The 23,423-nt window shown below is 39.2% G+C and overlaps 1 protein-coding gene across 20 annotated transcripts in view; it reads left to right on the forward strand.

Moving 5' to 3' along the window:
- Positions 1 to 23,423, forward strand: part of KIF14 (kinesin family member 14) — a 190,195-nt gene that overhangs the window by 102,399 nt on the left and 64,373 nt on the right. For 13 of the 20 annotated variants that reach the window (XR_002441355.1, XR_002441365.1, XR_002441348.1 and 10 more), the window contains 2 exons: positions 3,243 to 3,417; positions 20,176 to 20,250. The exons of 1 other annotated variant lie outside the window; for it this stretch is intronic. The gene's annotated coding sequence lies outside the window, so the exon portion shown is untranslated. Of the gene's footprint in view, positions 1 to 3,242; positions 3,418 to 12,588; positions 12,698 to 20,175; positions 20,251 to 23,423 lie in introns of all 20 variants that reach the window. 6 more of the 20 variants (XR_002441347.1, XR_002441356.1, XR_002441353.1 and 3 more) reach the window with 3 other exon arrangements.

Below are 23,423 nucleotides of genomic sequence, written 5' to 3' on the forward strand. Positions count from 1 at the left end.
TTTCAACTTTCCAGTTGTAATCTGTGATAGATTAAGTACACTTCATTGTGGATGTAATTCCATTCTATCAGGCTCCAGAGTTTGTTGCAGAGTTAAGCTTGCAAATAAAATGCATATGCTAGTGCTGGGAGATACGTTAGTGGCCTGGATTGCTCTTCCGCTGTGTTTTTAATACAAACAAATGTTAAAGGGGCTTAAAAGTGCCCTCTTATTTTCTGAGAGCCCCAAAGAAATGATAATATACTTTGGCACGGAGAATCCCAGGAAGCTCCTTGGCAATGTGGAGCATGCTACTTTCCGCTGTGGATGAATGAGCTGTTCCCCACCGCACTTCGAATCCCAATTGACTTGGGGGGAGAGATGGGAGACCATAATGATGAATGAAACAGAGTGTCCCAGATGACAGTGCAGAGCAGTGCTGTTGTGTTGTTCACTTATAAAGTACTCTAGGTTATTTACTGATATTTTTTTCAAGGTTACATTGCTGTACGTAGCACAGGTCAGATCTGTACAAGAAATACTGTAGTCTAAGGCGTTCCTAGTAGAAGTGCTTTTCTTGCCCTTTCATTTCCTCCCTCTCTCCCATCCCCTGTCTAATCCCCACCCCCCTTCCTGCCAGAGGTAGGGTGTAGAGGATGACAAACCCCATCTATCTGAGCAGTGCTGGATCTGCTTGTACAGCTCTGGATGTTCCTGTAATGCACTGTGCAGCAATTGTGTGTCAGCTCTAAAACAAAGTTTATGATATTTTTGAAGACTCTGTTAGTTCCTGTCGATGTTAACCTAGAAACAGCAACAGCAATTCACTACTCTGCGAAGTTAGTTTATAGACCTCGTGTTGCTTGCCAGGAGGACTTTATCCCAGATGTAGTGACGTTGTGCAGAGGAGAAATCAAAAAGGAGTGAGATGAATTTTTGGATGATTAAAGAACTGTGAGATTGCATGGCTTCATAGCTGTTAGCCTGATGCAGAATTGCTTTCTCATGCCACCAGTGAGCAGTCACAGGAATTCATTAGCATACAAATGCAGCAAGAGTGTTGTTTTGGTGGCACACCCTTTTACCTGGTATCTCTCTAATTCCAAAGGGGAATTTGGTTGAGTGGATTGCGAACCCAAAATGTTTTTGTTTTTTTTTTTTTTAAGTCTTACAGTGTATGCCAGCAAGATTTAAAAAAAAAAAACTCATTAATACTTTGCGTGTCACTTTTTTATTTTTGATTTTTTTTTAATAGCAATCGTGACCCTGTGTGTTACTTATGTATTACCCTAGCTGGTAAGAAACACACTGTAATCCTCTCTTTGAATATGTTAGTTTTCTCTCTGTCTCGTATGGCCTTTAACCCCATAATGTGAGCACCTATCAATCATTCATGCATTTATTTTCACAGCGGTTTGTGGAGGTAGGGAATACTGCAGAAAGGCAGCTGAAGTACATGGTCTTTGGGGACTTCAGCAGCAAGTCGGATACTGGTGGTTGGCCCTGGGATTTTTCACTGTAAGATTCATGTTCAATAAACCATCTTACTTCTCCAGTGCAAAGCAGTGGTAGAGGACTACATTTGATAAAGAAAATATCTAAATATGCATCTGAACTATTGCAATGCAAGCGTTAGACACTTGCAATTTGAATAAATAACATGCAAAAAGACCGTGTGCACAGAAATCTGTGAATGTAACAAAAAGCAATGCTTCACGGAAACAGGTTTTTACTCAAAACTAGTGCTCTCCAAAAATTCACCAATGTGATTCTCATTCTTTGTATTGAGAAGAAATGCAGCTAAACATTGATAGACTTGTTGCTTTAGTTTCACACCATATGATTCTTACCAGTTATTTCCTTTTTCTAGATGTGAAAGTTTTAAATGCCTTTTTCATAGTTTCTGGCACAAAATTCTGGATTACAGCAACTCTTCTTTTCCAGACATTTTGTGCTGTCTCAAGGTACTGCTGAGCTGCCTTTGAATATTTGGGTGCAGGACAGTCCCACTGTGAGGGTAGTTCGTGTGACTGGAGCTGCAGTAGCAATTTGTGCCAAGATTCAGTATGATGCTGATAAAGCTTTATTGCTGTTATCTTTGTATTGCAATTGTATTGTATGCGTGTAATGCCATTACCATTTATAAATATGCCAGGATAGTGATAGTGCTTGCCATCGTTTTGAATTCATTCTTCACCAGATACTGAATGAGAAATTAAACATAATATTGAGGAATTCCTTTGTTCAAAGTTTCTTTGACCTTCAAAAATGTAAAAAAAATAAAAAAATAAAAAAAAAATCACAAGAATGGCTCAAAAATAACAGTTTCGTTTCTAAGTTGAAAAATAGTAATTGGCTTCTTTGAACATGTTATCAGGGTTTGGAGCCTGCGCAATACACTTGGATTGTTTCCAACCTTTTTTTTCCTTTTATAATGAACTTCATTCAGCTGAGATCCGGTTGTAAGGACTGCTCTCCAAGAGCAGGATTTTAAACATGAAGTATCTTGCAACTTACCATAATACACTAAGAATTCACTGCAATTAGAATTGGATTTATTATCTACTTTAGAAAGCATGCACACTCTGTGATGTTAAGCAGGATTTAAAATATAGGGAAAATATCAGTTATCTGTTTACATGTTCATCATGGTTGTATCCCATTCCCTACAGAAAAAAACCGACACTCCAACCCTATTATTCTGTAAGAGTGGAACTCAGGATAGCTTTTAATTCATGCTTGCTTATTACTTTCAAGAGAAAATAAGGATTTGGAGTTGACATATCATTTACGTAGTAAGGGAAAAAAACAGATGAGATCGTGGATGTCTGCATAAATACTTTATTAGAAGCATTTTATACTAAGTAAATTACTGTAGTTATAAGTGAATGTAATTTTTGTTAGGTTTTTTTTTTCCCTTGATTTTTTTTTATTAATCTCTAGTCACTTGGTGTGGACCTGTAATATGTATATTGAATAAATGTGTTGAATGGATCAAGAAATAACACATTGCTTTGTTTTCATAATATTCATGTTAAGTTTTTTATCAGTGCCGGAAAGCCTTCTTACCCATAGAAATACCTAAGGGAACACTTGAAATTTTAGGTGAAGGACAGAATTATACTCTGTAAGGTAATAAATATTATGACAGGTAATTATGAAAAGAATGCAGCTATATTGTTTCCCTTTAACGCTTTTTGTAAAGAATTTGAGTGGAATGTAATTCTGATGGCCTGAAAAATAACCACCACGCTCACCTTCAGGAAACAGAGGAAGGAGAATCTGGGGAACTACAGACTGGTTGGCTTCACCTTCGCGCCTCTGAAAGCTACGGAGCAAATCATCCCAAGGCTGCTTCCAGCATCAGGGAGAGCAAGCTGCTGATTGGGAGCAACCACCATTGAAGTCACCAAAGGCAAATTGTGCCTGACCATCCAGGTAGATTCTGTGATGAGATGACTGGTTATGTGCCAGGGAAAGCTGTAGATATTGTATAACTTGACTTTAGAAAGATGTTCAGCATTGTCTCCTCTAGGATCTTGGTAGCCATATTCATGAGATATGGAGTGGCTAAGTGGCTAGAGAGGCTGTGGGATATCTGTGCTTGTTGATTCTCCAAGCTGGGTGGGATAAGTCCATGGGCTGCATGATGTAGTTGGAGCCGCTACATTTCAAAGCAGTCTTAGTAAAGGTACCTTACTCCTGGGTCTTCCACTCATGGGGAAGACCTGACATGGAGAAAGATGTCGGAAATACATGAACACTTGTGGGAAAGTAAATATATACATATATATACATCATTTAAAGAAAAAAATTATCTGAAGTGGAGCCATTATTTAGAGTGTCTAAATATTTGGAAGACAAATGATTAGCTCTGCCAACTATTTAAAAGTGGAAACTTGACTATGAGAGGTTTTTTTGTGAGTGGGGCCTCCGGGTATACATATAAATATGTTTATTGTAAGTATGCCTTAGTGAGCCGAATACAACAATGAGTTTCCCATGCACCCTGCCACTCTGAGCTTTTACTTTCTTTTGCATTTTCATTCTATATATAATCTCTGTTCTTTGCACAGGTGCAAATAAAACACAGTTGTAGAAGAAAAACTATAGAATATTTTTTAAAAAGTTGAATGTTTCAAGTTTTAAACTCCTCAGTTCAGTCATCTTGTTAGTGGAGATGCATAAAACCAGCTCACTCGCTGCCCCATCCCACCCTACTCACCAGCTGATTGTCAGGGCTTATACTGTGAAGCAGAGAAGCTTCTGGGAGCTGGGCTTCCTTGGTGCAGCAGCTGTGCTTTGCTGAGTAGTGGGGCAGCCCCTGGGGACAGGAACGTGTATGGAGCTTAGAGCTTTGGTGTTTGCGTTCTATGTAAAACCTGCTGCTGACAATCTTGCTTGTTTTAAATTAAGAAATGCTTTGAAGTGTTTGGTGAGGCCAGAGCTTCTGTGTAGCGATAGTTTTGAAGTGACCAGGGTAACCACTCCCCTCGAATACAAATGATACAACTAGCTTCAGTGGAAGATAAAAAACACCTTATTTTTATCAGTCGAATTATCATCACACACTTTGCTAACATACAGTCTGCACTGGCACATCAGAGGAAAATGCCCTTACATATCTCCTGAGATTATTAATAAGGGCTTTATAATCAGGCCATTAACTTGGTGCCTAACTAAAACTAAAATTCTGGTTGCTGAGCTCACGTACATTCTTAGTGATGCTTGACAGCAAGATTGAGGGAGTTCTGAGTTCAGTATGGTTTTATATGTGATTAGCTTTTGCTGTTTAAGGGATGTTGATATTGAAAGGAAAAAATAAGCTACTTCAGGATTTTTCTGGGCATGTTTGAAAGGACCACTCTCTTAGCTACGTTTCAGAAAGTATTGCAAGCTTGATGCCTTATTTTTCTAGCTTTCTGTGATTTCAGTATTTGCTATTGTAAAAGAAGAATAAATTGTATTCAGTATTTAGGTTAAGTCTTGTTATTTCATCAGCGCTACCTGGTCACAGCATCTTGTGCTCCTCGTGTTGCCTGACCTGCATATTGATGCAGAAATGACTCTTAGGCAGAGGAAGGAGCAGTGCAGCCAACGGCCTCTTTCCAAGAGGTCAGGCTGTCAGTCTGGGGACATCCTTCTCCTGTTGCGGAGTGAACTTGTGAGTGCCCCGGCTGGCTAGCTGACAAGTAGAACAGTCAGGAGGGCTGCACATCTTCCTCTGAATCAAGTGTCAGGGGTGGTTAGGAGATAATGACTTGCCAGCACTTACAGTCCCTTGTGTCTTTTGGGGAAAAGCAGAGCACAGGTTACTGGCATGATTTCCTTTCCTTTTTTTTTTTTTTTTTTTAATTTTTTTTCCTTTTCTAACTGATCTGTCCTTCTCCTGGTGCTACTGGGAGGATTTGCATGGACCTCTGCCCTCGATGCCTTCCCTCTGCTCACCCCAGCTGAGCACCGTGTGGCCTTGTTGCAGTAAGTGGCTGTAGGGCAGAGGGTAGGACTGCCTGTCTGCCCTGCCTCCATCTGACTGTGGAGCTGCTGATTGTCTCTCTGCTCTTGGTCAACTTTAAGTCCAGCTGAGGCAGAACAGACTTCTCCTCCGGTCCTTAGCCCCCGTAATGTTGTCCATGAATTCCAAGTACGGAGGCTTTAATAGCTTTGCAGTACTATGAGGTACAAACGCAGTGTCTGTTGCATCGCAGAATCCCTGACAGCAATACCCATTCTGGGAATTGTAATTGAGGTCCTGTAGCAGTAGCAAGTTTCTGGATCATGTCATGCCAGGGTAATAGACTGATTCTGCAGCCCAAAGGGAGCGAGCTTGGGAGGAAGAGGTTCCAGATGGCTGAACATGGTTCATTTGGCTCAGTTTGTTGGAATTGCAGTGAACAAATGACTGAACTCTACTTTAATAAAGCTTTGTGGCTAGCAGAACAAAGGAGCTGAGGAGAGTATAAGGTATGACAAGACAATTGTGAAAGGCTACTTAGCTGCTTATAGTCCCCAGGAGTAATTCACAGCTTGTTTTGCTGTGTCTGGAGGTGTATCACTTACACATTAATCAGGTGCTCGGGCTTCAAATAAGGAAATCAGATATAAGGCTCAAATATATTCTTTTGCTAGTGGGAAGTTCTTTAAAAATGCAGTTACAAGAATCTGTATATATGTATTCAGATTTCAAATAATCACTCTATCCCTCAGGTTGAGTGACTGATCTTCATTTTGTCTTTGAAAATGGAGACCAAACATGCAATTTAAAAAGTTCTGCTTTTCTTGCAGGTCTTGATTCTGCAGTGCTTACACGGAACTTGAATGAATAGTACCATTGTACTTATTTGCAGGAATAATTGCTCTTTGGTTTTAGTAAGGGTGACAAAGTTGAGCTTTAATTTGCCACAGTGAGGACATCTGCTAGTGATTTTCTCTTTACTACATATAAACAAAGAGCACTGAAGTGTACAGACAGATTAAGATTTTTCTGTGTTGGTATCTTCTGTTTGGTTCTGTGGTATTAAGAAAAGTTCTTAGGACAGCAATTCCCTCATATGAGAGTATTTGTCTAGACATGTTAAAACAGGGATATATTTCTTCTCTCTCTTTTCATTTAAAGAAGCAGACTTCAGTGTCTAAGAAGTTTCTGACACTTGAAACTTTGGGGAAAAATGCAAAGAACTAATTACAGATTTAAAAGAAAAATGTTCATAAAGTTTAGAATGAAGCTTATGAAGGAATAGTGAAGTAAATGAAGCTTTTGAAGGAATAGTGAAATCATGATTTTTCATGGAGATTTTGCAGTGAGCACACGTGAGTAAGTCTGTTGTGATATAGATCTACTCACATAATATTTCTCCTAGAGGAACACGGGATCCCTTTTTTCCCCTAGCAGTTGTCAAACCTCTCAGCTGTATCTGATCAATTAATTCAGTGGACCGGCTGTTTCCAGGCTTTCCTTCCCCTCTATCTTACTTGAAAATATCAAGAAATACTATTTTATTTTTTAAAGTCTGTATGTTGTAATGTAATCTGACTGCTTACTGAAACAACTCAGAACTATTCATAAGTGTAACTTTTCTGGAGAAGACAAATCACCGTGCAGTCCAGTTTGCAATGGAGAATGGCAGGCAGGCAGATCTAAAAGTATCGAGTTACCTTCGCCAATGCTTGAATAAGGTGTTTTAGATCTGCATGCAGTTACTGCAGCCAGTTGCTAACTGTTGTAAAAAAGCAAATAAGTTACTCAAATTTCTATTTGCATTCATGTTCCGATTCATATTAAAATATGCAAATTGCTGTTCAGAAGAACAGAATTGAATGATGAACATCAAAACAAAACATTATTTCCTAACATATTTTAAGTACCTTCAGCCCGTATACAGGACTTTTTCCACCGCCTTTAAGAAGAAACTTGTGTTTCTGAAGAAATCATGAGGTAGGAAAATGCATGGGTTTATTCACCTTGGATAAAAAGGAGTAAAGCAAAGAAATGGGATCATTGAGGCTGCAAGAATTCCTATTAACATTTGAATAAACTACAAAGAAAATGAAGTGTCAAGCCTTTTGCTCTCTTATGATGAGTAATGGTGGCTTTCTTTCTAGTAGCTCAGAAATATTTGCCCTTGACTCCCTGTTTTGTAGGGGCTAGAGAGAGAATGACAGCATGTTGAACTTTGTCTGGAGTTCTTGCTGTTGCACACTCAGGACAGAGCAAGCACTATCTGCAGTTCCTTTCAGCTCCTGCTTGCTTGGCAAGGAGGGAACGGCTAGGCCCCTACTTGAAGCAGCCAGGAGATTTCAGTTTTTCTCTGGCCATCAGTTAAGGGACGATGAGTACATCCTACAAGTTGGACCAGAGGGAGTGCTCGCTTATTTCAGTCAAGTTAATACAACAAAGTTTCTAAACAGACCTATCTGAGACACGTTTAAAACTGTAATGTCTTACTTTGCTTTAGGATGGTAAGAGCTTTACCAGTCGTATAGAACACAATTTCAAATTCCACTTGTCCCGTTCTGCTGCCCTGATTTGGTTACAGGCAGCTAGAATCCAGGACAGAGGCGTGGAGAGCATCGAGGGGTGCTGAACACTAAGGCTTCAGAAAGGATGCACAGTCTTCTAGCTATGAAAATGTTAAATAAATCTCTGCGACATTTCTAGTAAGTGGACTTGTGTATTAAACTGGTTTGTGGGGATGGAGGTACGTTTCCTTGTCTGTGTTTGCTCCCCTCCTGCTGAGACAGTGGTATACCTGTTTTGATGGGAACATTTATTCAGCTGAACTGAAACCATCAATTCATTTTTGCAGAGGTCACCAAAAATCCATCAGGTGGTAATGACATTCAGTCACTACTGATGTGGGCTGGATGCGAGCCAGTGATCTAGAGGAGAAAGGCAGTCTAACCCATTACCAATCCCCTGGAGCCATCCAGTCCCCCACTTTTTGCTCATCTTTCTGCTTCTACCACTCTCATAGGTTAATCTTTCTTCTTCTGTGTCTAATGTGATAATGTTTCTTTTCTCACATATCAGCTTTTCACTTTGTCGACAGTACAGCTGACAAACATCCTCAGCATTTTTCCTTCTGATGCATAAGGTATTAGTTAGTAGCGTAGTGGTCAGTAGGAGTTATTTAAATACATAACAAACAAGCAAAATCCTAACCACACAAAGGAAATACTTTATTTTAGCCTTTTACAGAAGGGTATAACTTGGTAAACATTTTAAAAATTCTTATAATAAGAATCTAGACGTGAAGGCCTGGCCTGCCCTAATACTGTATTCCTGTAATTCGAAGTATCTCACTCAGCTACTAGAAATGAGTACCTCGGCAATTTGTGCTTTTCAGACTCTGGTGTTCCTGACAGTGATGTGGCAACATCACAAGCTGCTTAACTCCCCTCTCTGCCCCCCTCCCCCCTCCCCCAATAATCCAGTCCTATTCTACTAAACAGCAGAAGTCTTTCAGCATCTTAACGCTGCAGAGGATCAGACCATGTTAGCTCAGGTGCAGCGCTGTGCTGGGGTGGCTGTGCTGCTCATGGTGTTGGTGTTGGTTGGGCTGTACTTGGAGAGAGAGCTGAAAATCTTTACCTATGTGTCAAGTGGTAAGAATTCACACTAGCATTCAAAACTGGATACTGGTGAAGATTTGCTTTGACTAAATGTTTGTTTTGAGGCGATGAAACCCAAGAATTCTTCCTTCGTATTTTTTTCAGATAGTTCCTCCTTACTGCTATGCTGTATGAATGCATTCAAAAGAGAATTTTTAAGAAAAAATTGCAGTGGGGCTGTAAACTATTACATTACATAAAAATGTATTCATTCTGGAAAAGGGTTTGCAGCCATCCTGAAAGTACTTTGTTGCTGCTGGAGTGTCCCTAGTTAGGAGAGAAAAGAATCCCACAGATTATAATGTGCAGGATTTGCTGTGGATATTTTGAAAGCAGTTTGTGTTCTTAGATGCTTCTCCATAACAACTCTGTCTATTTTTAAATGCTTTATCAACATTAAAAAATAAAAGCTTTGTTATTTGAATTAATTAATTTTGTTGAGGTCAACTCGGTTTAAAATGGATACTTTGACCTTTATCATGCATTATTCCAGTGAGCTGAGAGCTATAATAGCAACATCTCCCTGAGTGTCCTGTGCAACTTTCCGCCCTCCCTCCCTCCCTTTCCAAGTGAAAGAAATCAGGGCTAACTGTTTCTATTTAACAGAAATTGTTTTAAATTAGTCTGGAGGTGTGGTTTCTCCTCTAATCCAGCGCTTGTAAACATGCAATCCTGCCAACAGAACAGTGTAGGGTATTTTAAGCTGATATGGAGTGGACCTATGCCAAGAATCATTTTGCAGGAATGCCTGTTTTTCTATGTCATGCCTCGCTTTGTACAGCTTCAGCTATGCAGTAATCCTGAAAATAATTGTGAACCTTCTGTGAAGAAGTTAGAAGTTTAAAAAATTACACTGCAGCAAACACAGCAAGTCTTTTTTCACTGTGCAAGCGGTCTGTTGTTGGGAATTCCCTTTCACTTGCATATTTGAAGTTTGCAATTACTGTAAATGAGTCGGAGCAAAGCTAATATTGTCACCATTTCCCTTTTGCATTTGATTACATCTTGTATCTTTTCAGGAACTGTTTGCACTTATCTGTGGAGCTTTAAATACTGCCTTAGTGAATAAACATTTCATTTCAGTAAACAATCCCCAGAAATAGATTTTTACCGCAAGCAGTTTGTTTTTAATAACACATGCTGGCTCTTGGAGTTAGATTCCTAAAGGAACCGTAAAATGCATTGCTGTCCCAGCATCTGACTTCCCTTCTTTGTCAGCCTCTAACAGATGTGCTGGGTTCTCCGTAGTTACAGGTCAGCTTCTGTTTATTAAAAGCAAAACCAAAGCAAACCAAAACAAAACAAAAAAGAGGAAAAAAGAAAAGGAGTACACATACACCAAGGTAGGTTTTTAAATTGGAAGTTGATCATTTGGGATCCAAAGTAATTTTCTCAAGGTAAAAATAAGCAGATTTTTAAGGTAGTCCTTTGAAACTCCAGGTGTGGAACAAAGGCTCCTGTTAGGAAGTCAGCATTGCAATTCTTTGTGGCATCATTTCCGTGAAAAGGCAGTTCTTGCTGCCATCTTGAGATTGCCTGTATTTCTAATGACTCTCAAGCCTGAGAGATTGATTTTGGTGTTTGTTTCTCTTAGTGGCAGGCTGTGGCCATGTATTCTATGAGTGAGTCACTTTGACGATTTGTCCAGGGTATGGAGGTGCTGGCACGGGAGTCAAGCCGTGGGGATGGCATAGAGAAGGAAGAGTGCGCTGAGCAGGGGAGGGGTGCAGCCACGCTGCAGGAGCGTGAGCCCCACAGCCCGGGTCAAGTCGGGGTGATGGGAAAGGGTGTCCCTATGGCTCAGTGCGCTCGGAGTCATGCCATGGGCTTTGAGCCACAGGAAGGCTGGGCGGAAGCTAAGGACTTCTGGCGAACGTGGATCTCAGTGTGGGTATCTCAGAGCTTTGAACAGCGGCCTTTCTTAGCAAAACTGCCTCTGGGGGTGCAGGTACTTTTGCAGCAAAAAATCTTAGATTTTATGTCTGAGAGCTGGGTAAGGTAGACTAATGATCATCACATTTTTTTTTTTTAATCCTTTTTTTCCTCAGCTCTGTTTCTTTTGTCAGAAACAAATTTGATTCAATGATATACTACATTCAAATCTGGTATGTGGCCAACAACTAGCAGGCAACAGGGAATCCGAGAGTGTGGAGAGAGTTTCTGGATTGGGCTAATCGGTGTAGTTAAGAGTTGAACGTGCCCCATTAATATTTTATTTTTTTTTCCTTGATTTCTGTTTATTATTATTATTTTTGGTAGCGTGCCATGTCTAATGTTTTCTACCCATTTACAATAGATTATATTCTGAACTTCTTTAAAAGAATATAAAACAAAGCATGGTTTGCCTGGAAGACGTGTCAATATATTCAAATCAGGGTCTACAGCAGAAAGCTCCCTTACAGCTTGTATTCTTTTACATGCACGTGCTTGGAAAACACTTGTGCCTGTCATTAGTTTTCTCTCACGAATTTCAGCCATGAGATTTTTGTGAACGAAAGGGAAAAAAAAATCAATTCTTTCTGGATTCATAGTGCTTGTGTATGAGGATTAGGCTAATACAGATTCACAAGCAAAAATCGATACAGATTTGAGAAATCCCTTCTGCTAACGCTAGAACTGATCATGCAATTCACAGCCTTAATTATGTATCTTCTTTATGAGACAATAGTAATATCTCTTCACATGGATATACAAGTTAAATTTAACCTTCATCTTATGCTTTTTTTTTTCTCACTGGGAAAACATAAGAGAAGTGCTAAATATTATTTACCTAGTCAAGAAGTACTAAAAATGACAGGCTATTTTATAATTTGCTCAAAATCATCGTCCCGTAAGGAATGGATTCACTTCCCCAATTTCCTGTCCTCCAAAATAACAAATGTAAGGAGTATTTCCATAATAGCGTTGTGTACAGAAGTTGCAGTGTTAGGCAGAGGTTTACGGTGATTAGAAAAGTTACCACTCAGATTTTATGCTTTTATGAAGTAATATTGCAGAGACCTTGTGATTTAAGGTTAATAAACATTTCTCAAGGGGAACGAAGGACCCAATTCTTTCAAAGGGCTGTGTGTTTTGTGTGAAATCACCCACCTCATCCTGATAGTTTCTGAAGAGATGAAATGCACTGCTAGAGGTTTTTGTGGCTGTAGATTACAGAGCGGTGCTCCAAGATGGCTTTTCTGAAGGCATGTAGGATGCAAGTGTGGTGCACATCCTAGTTGAATTTATGGTCCCCATAGCTATACTGTGGTTGGAACAGATGGGGCAGCCCGTACAAGCTCTTGCACTGCCTGCTGACATTCGTCTTGAGATTTTGAGACATCCCGACCCAGCCGGTATTCAGATTTCCTTCTTCCAGGTTCTAAGCGAATCATGTCACTGAATATCACTGTTGGATGTCAAATAATATATTAAATCTAATTTCTATGTGCCAATCTTTTCCATCTCTCTCTTTCTTCCATGTCTCTCATCCACCTACCATGGCAATAATTACATCAGATATTTCCGCAGTGGTATGCAGCTCTGCACGAAGGACAAGTTCTTCCTGTGGTCTCCAACAAGGATACATTTGAAACCAATGTATCTTGTGATGCTCACAGAATAAGCAGTGAGTAAGAGAGATTTTTAAAAATCTTTTTTATTTTGGTGCACCTGGGAAGGATACAGGGATTTCTGCTTTGGTACTTTGAGGGGCAAGCAGGGCTCCCATCAAGAACACTTTAAAGAAACAGATTTTGCCGCTTATTAATGGCATTTTTTATTTGAGTATTTTTTTTTTTATTTAAATGAAGAAAAGAAACTGTGGAAAGAAATGCTTGGCTTGATTTGACTGGTATGTTGCTGAGCTGGACACACATCCGTTCTCTTGCTTTGTTGCTTCTGGGATAACGCAGCATATGGTGGTTATTGCTGGATTAAGGAACAAGGCCCCATTTTAATTCCAGCTGTGATCATGTGACTTTTTGTGAGCTGCAAACACTGATGAAGGGTGGATTTAGAATATGGGATTTGAATTTTATGACCTTGATATTCTCTTAAAAGGGAGCTTTAGATTGTCAGTTCTTTAGATTGTTTCGGTTTTCTGGATTTGTAACGTTAATGGCAGTTTGGCACAGCTGGTGTTGGTTAGGATCATCTTCTTGAGGATACCATATCATGTGGCTGCAGAACAGAAAGAAATGTAATTTGTTAGGTGTTCAGAGCGGTTGAAATTCAACCAATTAGACCTGAAACTGTCATTTTGAGATGTAATGTGTTTATAACATAGATTGCGTGAAAGATGATTTAGCTCGTGATTAAGAACTGAAATGAGGGGGGAAACCCTAGAGATGATGGTAATTGAGATCAGATGGGAGAATACTGTCTAAATGGAAGAAATTTAGAGCTCTACAGCCTTTTCAAGATAGTAGTTTGAGTTTGTCTTGTATCTGCCATGGAATGGTCCAAGTATTAATGTTCAGAGGGAGCTTTGTTCTTTACAGTGTTATGCTGAAGTCATTGCAGAGAGTTTTCTAGGCGAAATAAAATTCACAACTAGAAACATCCATGCACTCTCAAACACACTCAGCACTGTATAGTAGAATAAATTAAATCTCTCGACTTTATGAATGCTTCTAGATACTTTTACCATCTCCTTCCTACACCTTTGAAACATTAGTATGTCACCTCTAGAATCCTTCCCTTCGTTTCTTGTAAATTTTTTTATGGTGAATGGTTAGAGTCTTTCCCTGTTCACCACAATTCAGTTTTCCCTGAGTAAGATAACTGACTGATTATTCACAGCATGATCTGCTTTGTCGGTTGCTTCTGTTTGTACAAACAATATTCTCTCTCTCACACACACACACTTCCTTTCATTCTTGAGCTTCCGGGGTTCAATCAATGCTTTTCTGTTGTTTGTCCCACATTTTCCTTCACTTTCACTGTTACTGGTTTCAGTTTGGTCTTCTCTGCAATAGATTTTTCAAATTCTCTTCTTTCTGTATTTTTCTCTTAGTCAGACTTCTTCAGCATTTAAAGCTTCAAACAGTGTTTTCATGCTGATGACATCCGAATTCCCCCTGAAGTCTCACATCTCTGTCTTTCACTCCTTGTTCAGAATAACTAGTTAACTCTAGCTCCATCCCGATCACTGTTTGTTAACATCATTGCTCCCAGTGCTCATGGCTAAGGTATTGATCTCCACTCTTGAGCCTTTGTTCCTTTATCGTGGTGGATAAACCTTGTTACTTCTTCCTGTGCATATTGTTTGTTTATATTCTGCAGTAAAATGGTGTCTTTTGCTGTAATAACTAGTTTTTTTAAACTAATACAGTTTCTTTCAGTTTGGTCTCCCTTCTCTCTGCAGTCCTCAGTCCTATGAAGAGTATTGCTTTCTTATTTGGTACCTCAGGATACACCAAAGCCTGTCTGATTCATTGTGAGCTTTCTTTCCAGTTTCCTTATCAGTGGCATGACTGTTGTCCTTTGCCTTGCCTGCTGTTGTCCCAGAGTCCCCCGGTTTTTCTTCTTCCTGCTGTGCTTATTTCCTTGTTGCATTATTTCCTCTGTACCCCTCAGGGGCATCTTCTCTTCTGCTGTTTGTGTGCCCCATGGAGGTTAGATCAAAGGGTTTATATGGTATTTAGAAAAAATAAAGATTCTGTTAGTTCAAAGAGGAGGATCTGGTGTATTGTTCTAAGCAAGTAATGGGTTATCCGTGCAACTCAGGAGCTTGAACGTTGAATTTTCCACCTTTTCAATTTGTTATCAGGAAGTGATGAGATGGTACTGAAGGGTTCTTCTGCACGGTAACTCACATTCAGGAATAATTTGAATTCCAACTTAAAAAAAAAAAAAGTTACGAACTGATATCAAAGAATCAATGAATAGAACAGAGAATGCTTAATAAGCTTACTGGAGGTCTGCAGTGCTGGGACCTCTTCCCAATGATTTAAAAAGCATTTCATGTCGATTTTCCAAAGTTTAGAGGGATTTATACAGGGGGTTGAGAGGCTTTTCAATGCTTGTTGCTTGTAGTTGGCATACCCTTGACTGCCAACTATATACTGTTGCACAGCTGTTTCTTTGGACTGCATACAAATTAAAAACTAAAACCAAAAGCAAAGCTCATATTTTGATTCTAAATGCCTCCTTGGTATACTGGCAATATGTGCTTGCTTGTTCAGAATTCAGAATAGATGATATTTATGGCTGGTAGTTCTGTCAGAACATTTTCCTCTCCCAGAGTCACTGGTGTCATCCTGCAGATATCGGAGCCCCTGCTGTAGTTTACTTTGACTGCTAAAATATGTGAAAACTGTTTGGACTCCAGTTCACAGCAGAATTTTGCCATGTGTTAATTATTCTGGAATTGGCAAACATGTGCTTAAGTTAGAAACACTGCCACGCCGCCCTCACCTTCTTCAAATGTGGGTGCACTCCCGTGAAGGCTAGAAACACAGCGTCTCAGTTTTCACTGAAGAAATGCCAAAGCACTTAGAATTATTTTGTTTGGAGAGCTGGGGCTTTTAGAAGAAATGCAAAACTAAGTTGAAAATGAAGTTCCAAAATTGGGCGGTATATATAGATTCTATGTCAAACCATATATGGCTTTTATACGTTCAAGAAATTACAAATATTACAAATATTAAAAATATATTAACACAAACATGGAAACAGTGTGCTGCCTTCTAACGTTTGCATTACCTGGCCACCTTGTACTTGTTTATTTACTTGTTTATTTTGCATTGCTTTTAAATGTTATGTACTCGTGAAAAAAAATAACTGAGGAAAAAAATGAAAAATAACAGTAAGTATGCTCAAGGAAAATTAAGCTAGTCATTGTGGTATATAATTTTTTCATGTATACGTATCATACAGTGTTCTATACAGAACGTTTTTCAGCTGAGGAGTGCAAAATTCTGCCAAGATTTTCTTTACATGTGCAAACATAGACTTGTATAATTCCAGCTGCCCACATAGTCCCTGTCTTCTCGTCACTCCATTTGAGGCAGGCATTTAATTATCTTCTACAGTTATCATCTCTTAAATGAGTAAGATGTTAACTTTCAGGAGAATAAAATAAATGAATCTGAGCGAAACTGCCATGAAAAGCAGCCTGTATCCTATCTTTTCTTCCAGGGCTTAGTGTCTCTAAGAGAAAAAGCAACTACCGCTGTACATAATCAAAGTACCTAGTTTTTTTTTTCTCCTCCATAATTCCTGGTTTCTTAGTTTTGTAGTTAAATGCACTAAACATATCTAATTTCTCCTCACTCTAGAAAGCATAACCTTGTATATTTTCACACACAGTATCCTAAGTAATACTATTCTTCCCCTCTCCTTTCTTCTTAGTGAGATCCTATGATCTTGTGATTCAAACTGTGATTGTGCCACTTAAATCTTTTTAAGATTTTGTTTGCTGGCTTTGGCGGATAAAACTGGTTATGCTTATAGCTCTGTCTGTATCTTGGGAAAGTGAGAAAAATGGGTATGGTTGGATAAAAATGTCCAAAACATTAAGTTGTCCAGAAAACTTTACTAGTCTATCCTGTGAGATTTCAGACTGTCTGTGTTGCTTGGCATCTGGGAAATATGTTCTGCAGAACTCCAGGCACTGCTCTTTCGGTGGGAGAATCAGAAAAATGTGAATTTTTTTTTTAAAGTTTCACAAAGCAGGAAAGAGCTGATTACAAACTGACTTCTTATTGAATGAGGTCCTGTGGGTAGCAGGTAGCTAAGTTTTGGGGGACACCAAAAGTGAGGACTCAATTATGTATATTCCAGCAGAAACCCATTCAAGATCAAAATCTTATTTTGCTACCTACTGTTCCCCTCTGCAGGGATACTCCTTTTCTTCCCGTGAATCTTGAAGTCTACTTGTGTCCAATTTACCTGTACATGTATGGAACATGAGCGAACCTTCCTGACTTCTTGGGGATGATATGGAAGCTTCACTGCTCAAAAACAATTTGGAACCTGGAAAAGTAGATGTCTATTGTCCTGCTATTGTCCTGCTTTGGCTCTGACCCTGTAGCTCCTCCAGTAATAGCTTACACTCTCCCCCTTCTAGTTGAGTACAGGGAGAGAAAGGAAGTGGAATCAGCAACGTTTTCCCCATTCAACCTCCCTGCTCAGGATGAAATATTGCAAAGGGGGAACAAATCTGTTCTTTACTAATTTAAGGTTAAATTATTGATAAAATCCTGTAGAATAATACATTCTACATGCTGATGTATAGATTCATATTGTGAGAAGACATCTTGTAGGTACTGTGACTCATAGCTCTCTTGAGCTTCCTTGCTTTTGCCATTGAAGGTACCTCTTCTTTGGCATCACAGAATATCCTAAGTTGAAAGGAACCCACAGGGATCATTGAGTCCATCTCCCAGCTGCACAAGAAGCATTGCAAAATTAAGCAATAGTGTGTTAAAACAGTATCAAAAAAATGTTAAGTCTGTTTCATTGTCTATTCTGTATCCTCTGGGTTTACCAGGTGCTACTTAGCTTATGCTGTGTTTTGTGTTGTAAACGTGAAGAATTCCAGATGTTTCTTTAGCTGATTGTAAGCTCAGGTTCAGAATGTACGTGGCACATAGCGTCTCCTGAAAAGCTGCATGCTTTACAGGAGACTTTTCTTTCTTCTATGTACTCAAACAGAAGCATATGTAGCGTTTGTTTCTAAAATTTTTGGTGTGACTCCTGTGACTCTGGCTCCAGTAAGTAATGCCAGTAGCATGGGTAGATGGATCTGACAGGGCTGAGAACTAACAGCGTGTCAGGCGCTTTTCTCCAATGAAGGCTATAGATCAGAGCTAGGAATCTGCTGGAGCCAGAGAGGGTGACAGGGGAATAACATCCCTTTCTCTTCCATCGACAGGGGTAATAACTCCTGGCTCTCTAGGGACAGATTGTAAAAGCCAATAGCCAGGAGCTGTGAAGCAGGGAGGGTAGAAGAATTGAAAATTAAAGAGGGAGTGAAAATTTTGTGTAAGGCTTTAGTGAGATGTTGGAGTAAACCATCAAGTGTCAGCCTTTTAACTGCCTCGTTGTGGATAGAAAAGGTTCTTGCAATATTAGTTTTTATTACTTCATAGAGTTAAATATTAGTAAAATACTAGTTAAAATGATTAAGTTATGCTACGCGTGCTTTCGTGGGTAGTTAGCTATCAGATGTTCTGTCATAACTGACGTTATTGAAGGAGTGTAGAAAAAATGATTTACAAGTATTGCTTTAAAATTTTAAATCCCTTGAATAGTAAAAAAAAATATATTTTGTTAATGTCATTACTGCGTGTAGATATATTTTGAGCACAGGGCTGCTCAATATCGTGTAAAAAGCATGAATTCAAACGGCTGTGTGATTTATAGCTCATTTCTCTTCATATGTAAAATTTCACATTCTTGGAGCTTTCGTACTACACAAGCGTTTGAACTCTGCCTGCGGTTGTACCAGAACAGCTAGATTTTACTGGCGTTACGGTACCTGCATCAGGCAGCGACTGCTTCGCTTGTTTCTTACCGGAGCAGAAGCTTTTAGCAGTTTAAGAGCAAACATTTAGAGAGGCAAAAACATGATAGAAAAGTATAGCTCCTGAACTGTAAAGAAATAGAAACACTTCAAAGCGATATTTTTTGTATGAGTTGTTCTTGTTTAGTTTTTAAACTGTGACTGGTGTTTAGTTAAATCTTTTACAGACTCAGTTCACTGAAGGTGACAGAAGTACTCACTTGAGCTCAATGAAAAGTAGACATGACAGTAAATTTTTCAGTCAGAGACAGGAGATCTTGTTATAGGAGTCAGTATGGGGGTCAGGGCAGAGCCTGTTGATGATTGAGGAAAAGAGAAGTAAATTCATTCTGCTTCAGGCACTTTGTCAAGTGCCAGTAGCTTACCATTGAGAACTAGTCACCCGTTCTAGTCTTACAGCCCTAGAGGTCACTCATTTGATATAAATCATAGCACTGCATAGGCTCAGCAACCTATTGCCATTCGAGATGAAATAAAAAAAGAGGAATGCTTCATTCTGAATTGAAATGACTGTGAATATCCCACCACATGTTGCTGTTTAATGCAATATGTGCTTAGATATTGATCTCCAAAATCAAGTCATTAAAATGTGCAGTTTTTGTTTATTGGAATGAAGCAATTAAATGGTTCAGTTATGCCAGACCTTACCTTTTCTGATGAAAACTATTGATTTCTTGCCACAGCTTTATAAGCGACAATGTTTTTGATTACTCTTGACAAACCTCCTTGGAGTGTTAATTAAAATTGTACCAGATGAGCAGGTGTGGGAGATCATTAGATCGCCCGGATCACACACCGCACTTCATATTCTGCAGCCTTGCATAATGAATAGGGCACAAGAGGGGAAAAACAATATCTTCATCAGCAGAATTAGCATCTTCTCTCTCTTTTCTTTTTTAACTAGGTGACATTACGTTTTACAGTGCATCCATTTGTCAGCTATTGAATAACTTCTACTGCAACTGATTAAATTCAATTTCTTTTGAAATATTACACTGCTACACAAGTGTAAAAAATTAAGTACTCGGCTGGTTTATGTGCAAATGTTCATAAACTGATGATATCCACTTTATTCTTTTAAAAGGAAGGCAGAAACTTTAGAGATTTTCCCAAATAAGACATTGTAATATCTCCATTCTTCTTTTTCTTAACCACACGATGATATAAAATAGCATGAGAACTATTGATTATATTGGTTTTGAAAGAGCAAATTATTTCATGATTTATTAATTTACAATAGATTTTTTTGTCTGATGCAATATTAATCAGTTGATAATTCTTTCAAACCTTATTATTATGCTCAGATAATTGTACTGCATTTATTGTACCTGTGTTGTATACTACTAGGGCATGTTCCAGGATGGAGAATGCTGCTCCTTCTGAAGCCTGCTATGGCAGGCAGCTCTTTTGATTAGACAATATAAAGAAAAAAAGGGAATTAAAGCAACCAGGAAAATTAGGGATGTAATGTGATGACATATATGTTTGGAATAGCAGAGCGAAATATGCAGAACATTTGATCAAAAACTGCTTGGCCCGTAAATAAACAGCACCAATTTCTTTTCATGTCGCAGGTGAATCGTAGTCAACAGTTAACGGAAAGCCTGTGTGGTATGCTTATTGCCCAGCCTGCCCAGCTGAACTGGCAGGTAGGCACTTCGTGGTTTTAAACTGAAAACAGGGATTCTTTTTTTCATAATTCTTCAAATAATATTTGGAAAAGGTAGCGCCTCATCATCATCAGCATTTGGTATGGATGTTCTCTTCTACTGAGCCAGAGCTGGAAGTCATGTGCTGCCCTTTGACTAAGTTGCCTTTTGTGTGCCTGTTTGTCTTTCTGGAAATTAGATAAAACATACTGTGTAGTACTTGCAGTTTGGCAGTATTACAATATGTAATTAATGTTTCTAAAGCTATTTGAAATCCGAGCATAAATGTAAATTCAAATTGCAGATCTAATCTACATTTCTAAATGTTTAATTGACTGTTATACTTTCCAAAACCACCCTAAGGGAAGTAATGTTGAAAATAGACAATTCTGGCTTAACTGCTGTGAATACAGAATTACAAGAGCTAACGCATTACAAAGACAAGCAGGAAGGTTTAGAAGTTACCTACATGTTAGAAATGTAGATATATTTTTGTCTTCCAACAGAAATCCAGCTGACTGTCTTGATCTGTCCTGTCGATTTTTTTGTCCAGCAATAGAAATGAGATTTGGTCCTAAATATAGACCTTCCTATCTCCAGCTGGACATTGACTTTAGCCTGAGAAGCAATTCCTTTACAGGAGTAGTAGTCTGTGTTTGAATGTTGTAATCTGATTTTTTTTTTTTAAGCTTGAATGGTTGATCACTTACTTTTTTTTTATTTGTTTCTGCAAGATGTGGCTATTTTTGAGATATGTGAGGCACTCCTTAATTCATGTAATGAATTTACTATTTCGTGGCTTCACCAGCGGATATTACTACTTCTTGGTATTTTTGAAAAAGATGACATTTATTCAAATGCATATAGTTTGTCGGATATTTTTCGGTAGGCAACTTGGAGGCACTCTGTCATCGTGTTAGAAGAAGATATTTCAATTTCAGTTCAGACTGAAAAAATAAAGGAGAGAGAAGCGGCCAAAACTGCAACCTGCATAATGGTTGCTGGGTTGTTCCGAAGTGTACGGAACGAGATTGATTCTCACAGGATGGTTTGGTGTGGGCACCTCTGAAACAGCTGCTATCACCTGGTACTCCTTGGAATAGCCTTCATGAGAGGTTGTTAAGTGAAGTGAAATGGAAACCACTACGCGCTCCCAGCCCCTGTCAGGGCTGTGGTATGTTGTGAGAAACCTTGGGCTGCTGTTGCTTATGTGCTGCCATTTGGAGGGATAAATAGTTCCCTGCAATGAGAATAAGAATCAAAATTGTAAGAGTTAAAATTTGCAGGAAAAAGCCAATAACGGAAAAGATTAAGTCATCTAACAGGTATGACAAAGAGAAAGAAGAGAGTGTTGCGTGCTGTCAGCACCTGGGGTGTATTTTTCTGTGTCATTCAGTACTTTTGTTCCTGTTGATATGAGATTTTAAGAAAATAATGAGTACAGTTAAGATTTTCACTGGCATTCCCGATGTATTGTGATTTATTGAATAATTACACTTCTGGTTGAAAAATAATTTTGCTCTAAGTGATCAGTATCCTAAGAAGAAAGGCTGAGCTAAACTATTTCAGTTTTGTACCCTAAAACTTAAAATGTTTTTCTCCTGTGTGAATGCATCCAAATAATAAGCATTCAGATTGCTGTCGTTCCTGTGTTCTGTGCTTGACAGGCATGGAAAAACGTGTGTGCTCCTAGCTGTTGATTTCCTAACTTTTTTTTTCCCAGAACAATTACATCATCATGTTTATTAGTAACTTTTTCTTTTGTTGCACTTAAAAGGCTGTTAGCCACATTGCATGTAAAATGAGTGAGACCTGGAATCTCTCAGGATTAGTGGTTCTCTTTATTCTTTGCTCCAGATTGAAAATCGTTCCTGTCAGCTGATGCTCTGCAAGCTGCCTGGAAGAACTTTGGCATAGTTTTCCTAACCTTTCAAACAGTAAAAGCAAAACTCTCCTTTGATAAAAAAGCCGGAGGACTTTGGCCCCGAGCCATTAAGGATGCAGGCAACCGCGCTGCGATCTGACAGTGTATTCCACAAAACACTGAGAAGTTCTCCTCGGGGTCCCTGGAGTGGGCTGAGGCACTTTGCTTGTACTTAACATATATCAACTGTCACCCGATGGCAGTCGGTGTAGAACCGAACACAATGGAACATCCAGATGGTCTAAACAAAGCGAGCAAATGTTCGCTGCTATTAAAAGCTGTTTACATCAACTTCCAGTATTTCATGTGCTGGAGTTTATATTGTGTCACTACTGGGGTGCTTAGCTCCATCCTCAGCTCCTATCAGGGATTTCTAAACTATTGTTGCTTATGTGTTAAAATAACATTCTGAATATGCCTCAAATACACGCCGCTGAACCTTTTTGTTTTTTAGATAGGAAACTGGTCATTGTATGCTAATCAGACGCTTTCAAATATTGTAATTGATTGTCCCGTCTAATTTCCCCTTGCTTTTCCCCTAGCGTAGGCTCCTTCCAGCACCTCCCCCAGCCAACGCGCCCAGCACGCAGCGTGGCGCTGGCTCCCATCAGACACCCATCCCTCGCTGCCGCAGCTGTGTCCCACTGCTGTGCGTGCCCAGCCACTGGGGGCATGCAGCAGCCTTTCCTCCCTGGCACACTGTGAAATGTCTGCTGCTGTCCTGTTTGTGGGAGAGGTGTGTAATGACAAATGGACACTTTACATCTCCTTCCCCTAACGCTTGTTCCTGGTATCCGCGTTACTGAAAGTCCAGGTCCGCTGAAATAAATTAATTGGTGGGGCACAAGCTTCCCTCGCTTGTTTTTCATGAAGCTGACGTGAAATTCCTAGGAAGACTGAGAATGAGGAAAACTTTCTGAAATGATACTATATTTTGCAAGCATAGTTTCTGGTTAATTGTATGCTACTCTTGAAAGAATGGTCAAAGGTGCTTAAAGCACTTTAAAAACAATAATAAATTGAGATTATTTAACCAGTTGAGAGAGATTTTTCGTTAAATGACTTTTCTTCAAATGAGTGAAAGATCACTTCAAAGCTGTTACGCATCTGCAGAATACTTGCTTACAAAATGAAATCAACTATTTATTCCATTTGTTTTAAAATGAAGCCTATGCAGCTCTCCTTCCTCCCCATAAGCATCAAACTTGTCAGGTCTTAGAAAAGGTAGAATTGGACTATCAGCCTTTTC

The sequence above is a fragment of the Numida meleagris genome, chromosome 7, assembly GCF_002078875.1.
Source record: "Numida meleagris isolate 19003 breed g44 Domestic line chromosome 7, NumMel1.0, whole genome shotgun sequence".
NCBI classification, from domain to species: domain Eukaryota; kingdom Metazoa; phylum Chordata; class Aves; order Galliformes; family Numididae; genus Numida; species Numida meleagris.